This window comes from Cydia strobilella, chromosome 2, assembly GCF_947568885.1.
Source record: "Cydia strobilella chromosome 2, ilCydStro3.1, whole genome shotgun sequence".
In the NCBI taxonomy this organism is placed as follows: Eukaryota; Metazoa; Arthropoda; class Insecta; order Lepidoptera; family Tortricidae; genus Cydia; species Cydia strobilella.
The window spans coordinates 17,189,781-17,199,349 of NC_086042.1; positions in this window are offsets into that span (position 1 = coordinate 17,189,781).

A 9,569-nucleotide genomic window follows, 5' to 3' on the forward strand; every position below is an offset into this window, starting at 1 on the left:
TTTGCAAAGCTATTTACACGGATACAGTAGTAATAATTATCAAATTAAATACGTTAGTTATATTAAGCATTTCATACAGATTACAATGGTCCCTTACACCATACAATTTAAATGAATATCTCAAGATTAATCGTAAATTAAAGTTCCATAAGTTCCATTTCGATCCATATAACTTGTATGAAATGTTAACGCTAATCCGTTAGTTGTCAATTTTTTACCACCTTCTGCGCTGCGATCGTTTTACTTACCCCCACCATGTACTTCGCACGGTGCCAAAGAGGAAAATGGGAGCTACGTTTGTACGGAGAAGCGGTCACGTAACTTCGTCCCCTTTTGTCTTAATGAAATTCACCCGAGAACGCTGCCATAATTTATGATGCAATTGCAGGTACTTATTTTTTATTTTCATTTAAGTATTTAAAACAATAGGGTTTTTCTTCAATTTATTATATTCCCTGCCTGTTTTTATATGAAACTTGGGCGTCACTGTCAGGGTTGGTTAAAAATACTAACCGCTCGCTTCAAGTTGGCCGTCGCCGTAACATGATAACGTCACAGGGTATAATAAAATTACTAGTACTTTCGACAAAAAATAATTTCGTACTTTATTTTTTAATGCTCACTTAATTTAATATTGTTTGTGATTGTATTAAATGTACCTAAGTTGTAAAACTGTGGTAGCCAAGTGAATAAGGCATCAGAGGGGTGATGTGCGGGCCGGGGGGTAACGGCCAACTTGAAGTGAACGGGTAGGTAGTACTGTAGTAGTAGTGCACTGCAAACATTTTGAACGGGCAAATTGAACAGATTATTGTTAATGGAACCCTTGTTAAACTAGGTACATTAGAGGAACTTTAATAATTAATTAATTTAATTATCAATAAATATCCTAAAGTCGTCCAGCGTAAAAGTTGCAAAAGATAATAAATTAAACACTCAAACGGAAAACAACACTCACCTGAAAATCTGAAAGTAATAAATATAATTTAATTGGCTGTACCGAGCGGAACTTTATAACCCAGTTACAGCGAAATGCCCATAGCTTTATTTCCTTAGAATAATCGTATCGATATTGTTAAATGAAGGAATGTATTTCGGTTTGTCCTTTATTTTTAACGCATATTTCCATAAAGCCTATTAAATGCTTGTTGTCTGACGTTTTTTATTATTTGATATTAGTTTTAATTTTTAATAACATTTTGTAAGTAGTTCAAAATTGTTGGTCAACGTATTTCCAGCCGAGTGCAATATTAACAAGCGAGTAAAGCGAGGCCATTTAGTAACAAAAGTTGGACCATTTCTTTGTATTTCTATATTCTCTAAAAAAATCGTGAAAATACGACTTAAAAACATTAATTGAAAAGCGTGATGGACGACGCGGCACGTGCCGTGCGCCTCTAGGCAATTTTTACCGCCTAACGTAGCGTACTACGTAGGCGAACAACACGCGAACGCGAAGCGAAGCGATGCGGCGCGGGGTTAATCAATCCTTTGATACCTAATTATAGAAGTGTCTTACGTGGGCGATCTCGTTGCGAACGCGAACGTCGTGGGCCCGCCGCGCCGCGCCTGCCGCAACGCCAACTCGCGCAACTTTTGTTTTACAATCTGTGTATGAACACTATGAACCATGTTCATTTCAACTCTATTTTGCATAAAGAAAACTTGCTCTACATAACCCTGAAAAAGCAAATTGAAACTAGAATGTATAGTAATGGATAAGTGATTTTGACAATGCTGTTTAATGTTTGTTTTAAATCATCAAATATTAATGAAAGAGATACAAACTTGAAGCGAGCTGAGCTTCCAACTCCACAGAGTTTGCCGAAACAAAGTTTGCAGGCAGACGGCAGCTGTGGGATTAAATATTACGACTTGAAAAGAGGGTAGCTCTGTCTAGCATATGACGGTTCCCTCATAACGCCTTGAAAGCTGAATTTAAGTAGTCAGTAAGTATCCAAGTAAGGTTCAAGGTTAAATTCGATACAAAATATAGTAGACGTTGGTGCTTACGACTCGTATTTCTCCGTTTTTACGTGCACTATTAACTGCTGAGAAGTCTCAGTGTGGCTACCACCATTTTGGCACTGTGTATAAACGCTATCGTGAACGTAACTTAGTTTCTATACATCTCGCTCGCACTAATATGCGAGTACAGTAAGAAAGTAAATTACGTAGACGTTAGCGTATATGTCAGTTTTGACACTGTCAGTGACTCATGGTCATGGTCATGGTACAGTCGCCATCAGACATATCGGAGCGGCCGAGGTGTTCACAATATCTGAACACGCACTCTAACGCCTTGACAATAGACACGTGTTCAGATATTTGTGAGAGCCTTGACCGCTCAGTTATATCTGATGGCGACTGTACAACATATTTTGCCGATTTTACGTTGTAAGGTTACGCAGCGTATTACGTAGGTGAACAACACGCGAACGCGAAGTGAAGCGATGCGGTGGCGCGGGGTGAATCAATCCTTTGATACCTAATATAGAAGTATCGTGGGCGATCTCGTTGCGAACGCGAACGCCGTGGGCCTGCCGCACCGTGCCGCGCCGCTTCGCTTCGCGTTCGCGAGTTGTTCGCTTACGTACCTACCTAAGACGCTGCGTTATAATTTGCATGGAGATGACAACTGTCACCGTACCCAAACTATATGAAAAATACTATAATATTTGATGACCAAGTCAAGAAGGTGATGGTGACCCGCCTCTTTCCAGGTAATGCATCCTATTGGTATTGTTTGACATAATTATTGAAAGTCATAATGTAATGATTGTCATATTAACATTAGTCATAGATTAGATTAGATTATATATTTATTCTGATAATATGAAATTACATTATAAATGATGCTAGACTAATTAATCTACATGAATTTATATTATGATTTATAATTCGGTTGGTTTTTCTCAGAAACGCGTAACTTTTCAGGATTGCCATAAAACAACCTAATCTAACCTATCTATAGGATAACCCGAGGAAAATCCTGAAAAGTTAACGGTTTCGGAATTATGGCTAATAATAATATGACAATCATTACATTATGACTTTCAATAATTATGTCAAACAAAGGGACCCCGCATCCTATACATAGGTAATGAAATATCTGTTTTTCATTTGTCGCGAAGGACAAATATGTATTACTTACTTGAATAAGTTGCGTTAATTTATTGTATGAATATATTTCTTTAATAACGTCGTAATAATATTTAAATATGGTGTTGTTTAGGCGCGGGTCATAGTGAAGCGTCATGTACGATTGTGGTACCAAGGAGTCCTTGGTACCACAAGGAGAAGTTATTACACCTGAGGTAAATAGGAACAGACAGTGTCACATGCTTACATAGTATAACAAGAACTCAATATAATCACGCAATATTCTGTTTTATGGCGAGTGTAAACAATTCTGTCGAAATGAAAATTACGCGCCTAAATATTTTATTGCTTCAAAAGGCCTTGCAATGTAAAGATGATTTTTACAGCTGTTTTAGATCCTTTGGAAATAGATCGAAATAAAACACATAGGTATTTATTGTAGAAACCTCCCATTAAACTTAATTAAGAGGAATGGCGGCTTCTTCTTTATACAAACGTAGTGCCCATTTTCCTCTCTGGGTATTGACATTATGCAAAATATTTTTGGATAACTTGATGTATATTAATATTAATCATAGTTATGCCCCTACGTTTGACTTTTTTCGATTTTGATTATTGTAAAAATTGGGGGCGTTAAACAGATTTCATACAAATTGTTAAATGCTTTTATTAATAATTAAAAATTCGATAATAAAACAAACCTAAGGGCATAGCTGTGGTTGATATACAACAGATTGTGACAAAATATTTTCAATAATCTTAATATCCAGGGAGGAAAATGAGGATGTTTGTATGAAAAGGCGACTACGCGCGGGTCCTCCACTTTCGTCCCCGGCAAACTAGGCTAGGTTCTCATTACAAAACTACGTTTTGGATTGTAATGAAACTTTGCACATACAATGACATTAGCTGTATCTAGTCCTGTAATTAGTTTATATAGCTCTAGACAAACGAAATAGAACATTTAAAACTTTCGCGTTTTGAACACATATTAAATCACATTTACAATCGGGTCTATCGCGAATTTATTTTTCACCTCAGCAGCTCGAACAAGCCTACTTTCGTCACTCCCTAGAGTGAGGAAAGTGCGACTTTCCTCACTCCAGGGAGTGAAACAATGTAGCTTTTTAATTTAGTGAAGGCCATGAACTTTATACTTTTATTACATTTTTTTTATGGTATGGTACGGTACGGTACGGTACGTTACGTTACGGTACGGTACTGTACGGTACTGTACGGTACGGTACGGTACGGTACGGTCCGGTCCGGTCCGGTCCGGTCTCGTCTCATATCGTATCGTATCGTATCGTATCGTACATATTATAATACTTTTTTTTCTGTTTATTCTGTATAATTCGAAATACATTTTAACCTTTAATATGTTCTCACTACTGAGGTGAAAAATTATGTGTGCAACACTAGTGCAAAGTTGTTTTACATCTCGTGTTATTGAGTCCCTCGCAAGAAAAACCAACTTTCCTCTCTTGTTGCACAAATTACTATTGTTACCTTTATTTACCGACGTTTCGTAGGTCTCACTGGTCGTGGTCGCGGCTAACTGAAGTCCCAGCAAAACGTCAAAACAGAGATTTGTGTGACTACCCGACGAAAAGTGTATTTATGTGTAGTGGATTGTTTGAAAATGTGATGTCTACCCCAAACTTTACACACTTTGTGTGATGTGATTTAATAAACGAAATAGAGTAAAAACAAGTTTTATTTGTATGAAAAACTTAAATTCGCTGTATTTTTTAAACTATGGTACCTGAGGCTACATAAATTAATTACAGCCCTAGATATACCTTATCCTATTGTAAGTACAAAGTTTCAAATACAAACGTAACTTGAAAACTTTCACAGCAAAAAAAAAAACTAATTTCAGTTACAAAGTTTGTATGGAGAGATCGGGATATGAATATCTCGAACTAATCATGACCTACTATACTATAAAACTTAAAACCTTTATATTTAAATTAAAGTTTTTATTTGCTGTGAAAGTTTTCAATAACACCAAATTAAAATGCATCTTTCACTAACGGGACATAGGTACTCGTCTATATAATTAATTTTAGTTCAGCCTTATTCTTCATACTTTAACATTTGATATTTTTAGGGTTCCGTACCTCAAAAGGAAAAAACCTAAACCCTTATAGGACCACTCGTGTCTGTCTGTCTGTCTGTCCGTCCGTCTATTACAGCCAATTTGCTCCGAAATCATTGGCCTTTTTGGGGGGTAAATTAGAAGAGTACCAGAGCCAGACCGAGATGTCTGCGACGATGGTATCAAAATCGTTGCAGACTTACCTCAGTCTAAAAATAATTTAGCATGAATTTCTTACAATTAGGTAAATTAAATAACAAAATTGACGTAGTTGTTCATACGTATTTTTTTCCTGTAATAAATAAATTTTCACAGCAATACGTAACTGCAATAAACCGAATAAGCACTTTTTCCAATCTCACCCGGTTTAGGCGAGCATTTTTGGCCTACCCGATTTAGACGAAAAAAGTTCTGAAAATGTCTCTCGAGTGAAAAGGGGGAAGCGATCTTCCTTCAAATCGCTTTAGGGTTATCTGGTAGGTTTTTTCCAGAGCTTCTTTTTTCTTCATGTTCATCTACTTGGATATTCGCCAGTAGGAGCTGTGGTTTGAGTTTTTACCGAAAAGGCTTTCGCAACTTAATCGTTATCTCAGACGACGAAACTATAAAATAGAAGTGTTTAAATTGAGTAACAGCCTCTTTATACTACAATGACTAGTGTTAAGTGTGGACTCGTACATTTTCTACTTAATGCAAGTAACAAATGTATGAACTCGCACTAAACACTTAATCACTGTACCTAAACACCAAAGAGGATATAATAAGATAGAGCGGTACTGTCATAGTAAATTTTGTAACCACTGTAAATTCACTGCCATCTATTGACATACTTTAAAACTAAAAATGAAGATTTATAAAAATACGTTAAAATGTATTTAAATATGGATAAATGATTTTTTTATTTGCATTAATTATTTTTATATGATTTTGACCCATGTTCTTTCACTGATATGCGTTAAAATTATAAATAACAAACGATCCATCTATTACGGAGTTATATCTATCTTTGCTAAACACTAAACAGGGTTAACGTTTTTGTTTTCTTTCGTACGTTGTACTTACTGCTACCACTATATGCATAAATGCAATATTTCACCGACAAAATCGCAATTTTACTTATTTTCCATACATTCAAGATGGGCTCTCAGTGACCTTGACGTCACGTTCACTGTTCACTTATCCTTTTGTTAGGAGCGTTTCGCGAGTGAAGTACGACTGTCGGACTTTGACTATCATTTCTGACTTTTGTAGTGTTTTGCAATGCTATGGGGTCCTATATAGACATTTGATCCCGAACACAAACCTGATCGATTTATACCTTTAACAAAATTTTTTCATTAAGCCTATAATTGCGGCCAGCATAAAGATAAAATGTTTTGTTACACCAAAATTATTATCTGTGAAAATGTTATTATTGCGTAATAATAACGTCGATAAAGAATTAATAATGACATTCAAATTTCGAACATCTCTGAAAAACAAAGGAATTTGATTTGACCTCATTTCCAGTATCAGTCGAGATGACATTTTATAAAGCGTGTGATCAAATGTCGCAATGGCGGTCGTAACATATGTTCCTGAACACAACATAGAGAGCTAATAACATGTGTGTAGATATAGCAGTGTACTGTACTTAACTAGGCATTAAACGATGAACGTGACTTTATGAAACGAGCTGAAAGCAAGTTTCATACAAATCGCTCAAGTTTCATTATGTAGTAGTCACATAAATTATGTAAAGTGTATATGGCAAAACTGCACTGCCGTAATAGGTACCTGCCGCATTTTAACTTTGTTTTATTTTGTTTTCTTATTTACAAAGTTGACTCGAAACGTTGACGTTATAATTAATCTTCGTAAAATAAATATTTTTTTTCGGTATCAAAATATTTTTCCAGGTTTCCATTTCGCTTTCTTTTGAATTTCGTACGAGATGAAATATTTCAAAACTTCCATCGACGTCTTGGGACGTTGATTTGTGTGTTTCCAATTGTTTTGTCTTGAAACGAAAACAGCCGCGCAGCGTTCTAACTTGCTGAAAACATAATTCTAAGTTATATGCAAGATAAGGGGCACGGGCACACGTTAGAATCGTATGTTTATTGTATATATTATTAGTAGCAAATATTTTAATTGTGTTGTAATAAGTGCGTTGTAGTATCCGCTTTTCTATTCAATTAGTATGGCGACGTGGGTAGGTACAGGTACTTAAGTTGGGGCACCGACCCGACCGTACAAGAGTTATGTTAGTAATTGCAAATACCTTGGGTAACCAGTACGTATCTCATTTCCTTTTAAGTTTTAACTTATTCTTATTGTTGTTATTTATTAGCCATAAACAATATGAATACAAACGCCAGCAATATATGAGCTTTAGAATAAAATATTTTACTTTACATTTGTACCAATAGTTTATTATGGATATCTAACTTACTTTCTGATTCACACACTAATTTTGGAAATGAAACGAACATTTATCTTTAAAACAAAGTTTTTCTTCAGATTCTCCCGAATAATTCCCGATATGAAATAATCTTCTAATTAAAAAAACAAGATTTTTTCAATCCAAATATGCCTAACAAAATAATAAGCCTCTTTAGATATCGCCAAATATGTTACTTTGCCCCAATCTCGATAGCGTATGGAGAGCTCTTCGGGGCGAATAAAAGAGGAACGCGCATATAATGGGGGTTCCGTATAAATCTGCGTTTTATTGGTGAAGACGCTTGTGTTTTATGACTGCTGGCTCCTGATTGTGAGGCGCAAGTTATGAGAGCGAAGCGAAGTCAGTATTAATCAATATTAACAACAAACTGCGACAATTCGCAGTTTCACATACCACTGCTTCTTACGTAAGCGAACAACTCACGAACGCGGGCCCACGGCGTTCACGTTCGCAACGAGATCGCCCACGTAGAACACTTCTATAGGTATCAAAGGGTTGATTCACCCCGCGCCGCATCGCTTCGCTTCGTGTTCGCGTGTTGTTCGCCTACGTAGTACGCTGCGTTACGGAATCCTGAGTCCTGTTATTTCGAAACGCCTAAACATTGTGACACAATGTGTGCTAAATAATTCAATATACCTACAGACGGATTCATGAGACGTGAGGAGGACAACCCCTACACACTCAGTAAAAACAACGAAACCTTATTCCGGTGTTTTAATTTTTTATTAAGTATTGAAAATGTACATTATATTTTATATATCAAAATAAAATGCATTCACAAAAGGATCGTCGCAACACAATATCAATAATAATAATTAAGTATCACTTTACCTGCGCCAGTTCTCGAGAATGGTCGTGCCACGCTCTATTGTGATCGATCTATCATCACTGACAGGACTATTGTAGCCAATAAACCTGACATTGTGATAATAGATCGATCGCAACGCCAGGCCATGCTCGTCGACATTACCATCCCCCAGGATGAGAATCTCGTGAAAGTGGTGAAGGACAAGTCCAGTAAGTACCTAAACTTGGCTCACGAGATAACCGCCATGTGGGATGTTGATTCGACGGTCTAATAGCGAAGTCTCGACCAACATCTAGAGAGACTCGCTAGGTGGTTGGATCAAGGGTCAGATGCAAAAGGCGGTGATCTTGGACACGGTGCGGATAGTCCGCCGGTTCCTCTCTCTGCGGCCCTGACCACCGGCAGCTTGGGCCTTGCCCCGCTGCTGGCGGCACCCTAGGTTAGGTTTTATATTATACGTCTAATATGTATTTTGTATTATCTTTGTATAACTTTTTGTATTTTACTTTTATATACATTATAAAAACCTAGCCTAAGATGAAAGATAAATAAAGAAAATATAAAATAAGAAAAAAAAACTATAACATGAAATAATGTCCGTTAATATATAATCAAAAGAAAATAAAACAGTAAAAAAGTCATTGTGCATAAAACCACTTTCTATAAATAGAAAGGTAAACAGTAAAAATCGATCAAAGTAATTAAGAATATAAAAAATAAAAATATCCAAAATAATTGTAAAAATATACGTATAACAACAACCAAGGTTATAAAATAGGAAAATAGAATAAATACAATAATAGAAAAAAATTATAATAAAAAATAAAAATAAAAATGACAGACAGCTGCGATGGTGTGGTCATGTCTCCCGTATGTCCAATGACAGAGTAGCTAAGCGGCAGCGCATCTTTTTCTCTGAGCTGCAAAATGGCGGCCAACTTTTGCGCTATAAAGATGTGCTGAAGCGCCACATGCGGAGATGTGACATAGAACCATCGCACTGGGAGACTTCGGCACAAGATCGGCCGAAGTGGAGGTATACAGTAAGTACAAAAGTGCAAGCCTTCGAAGAGCAGAGGCGAGTAGATCTCGATGCGAAGCGTGACAAG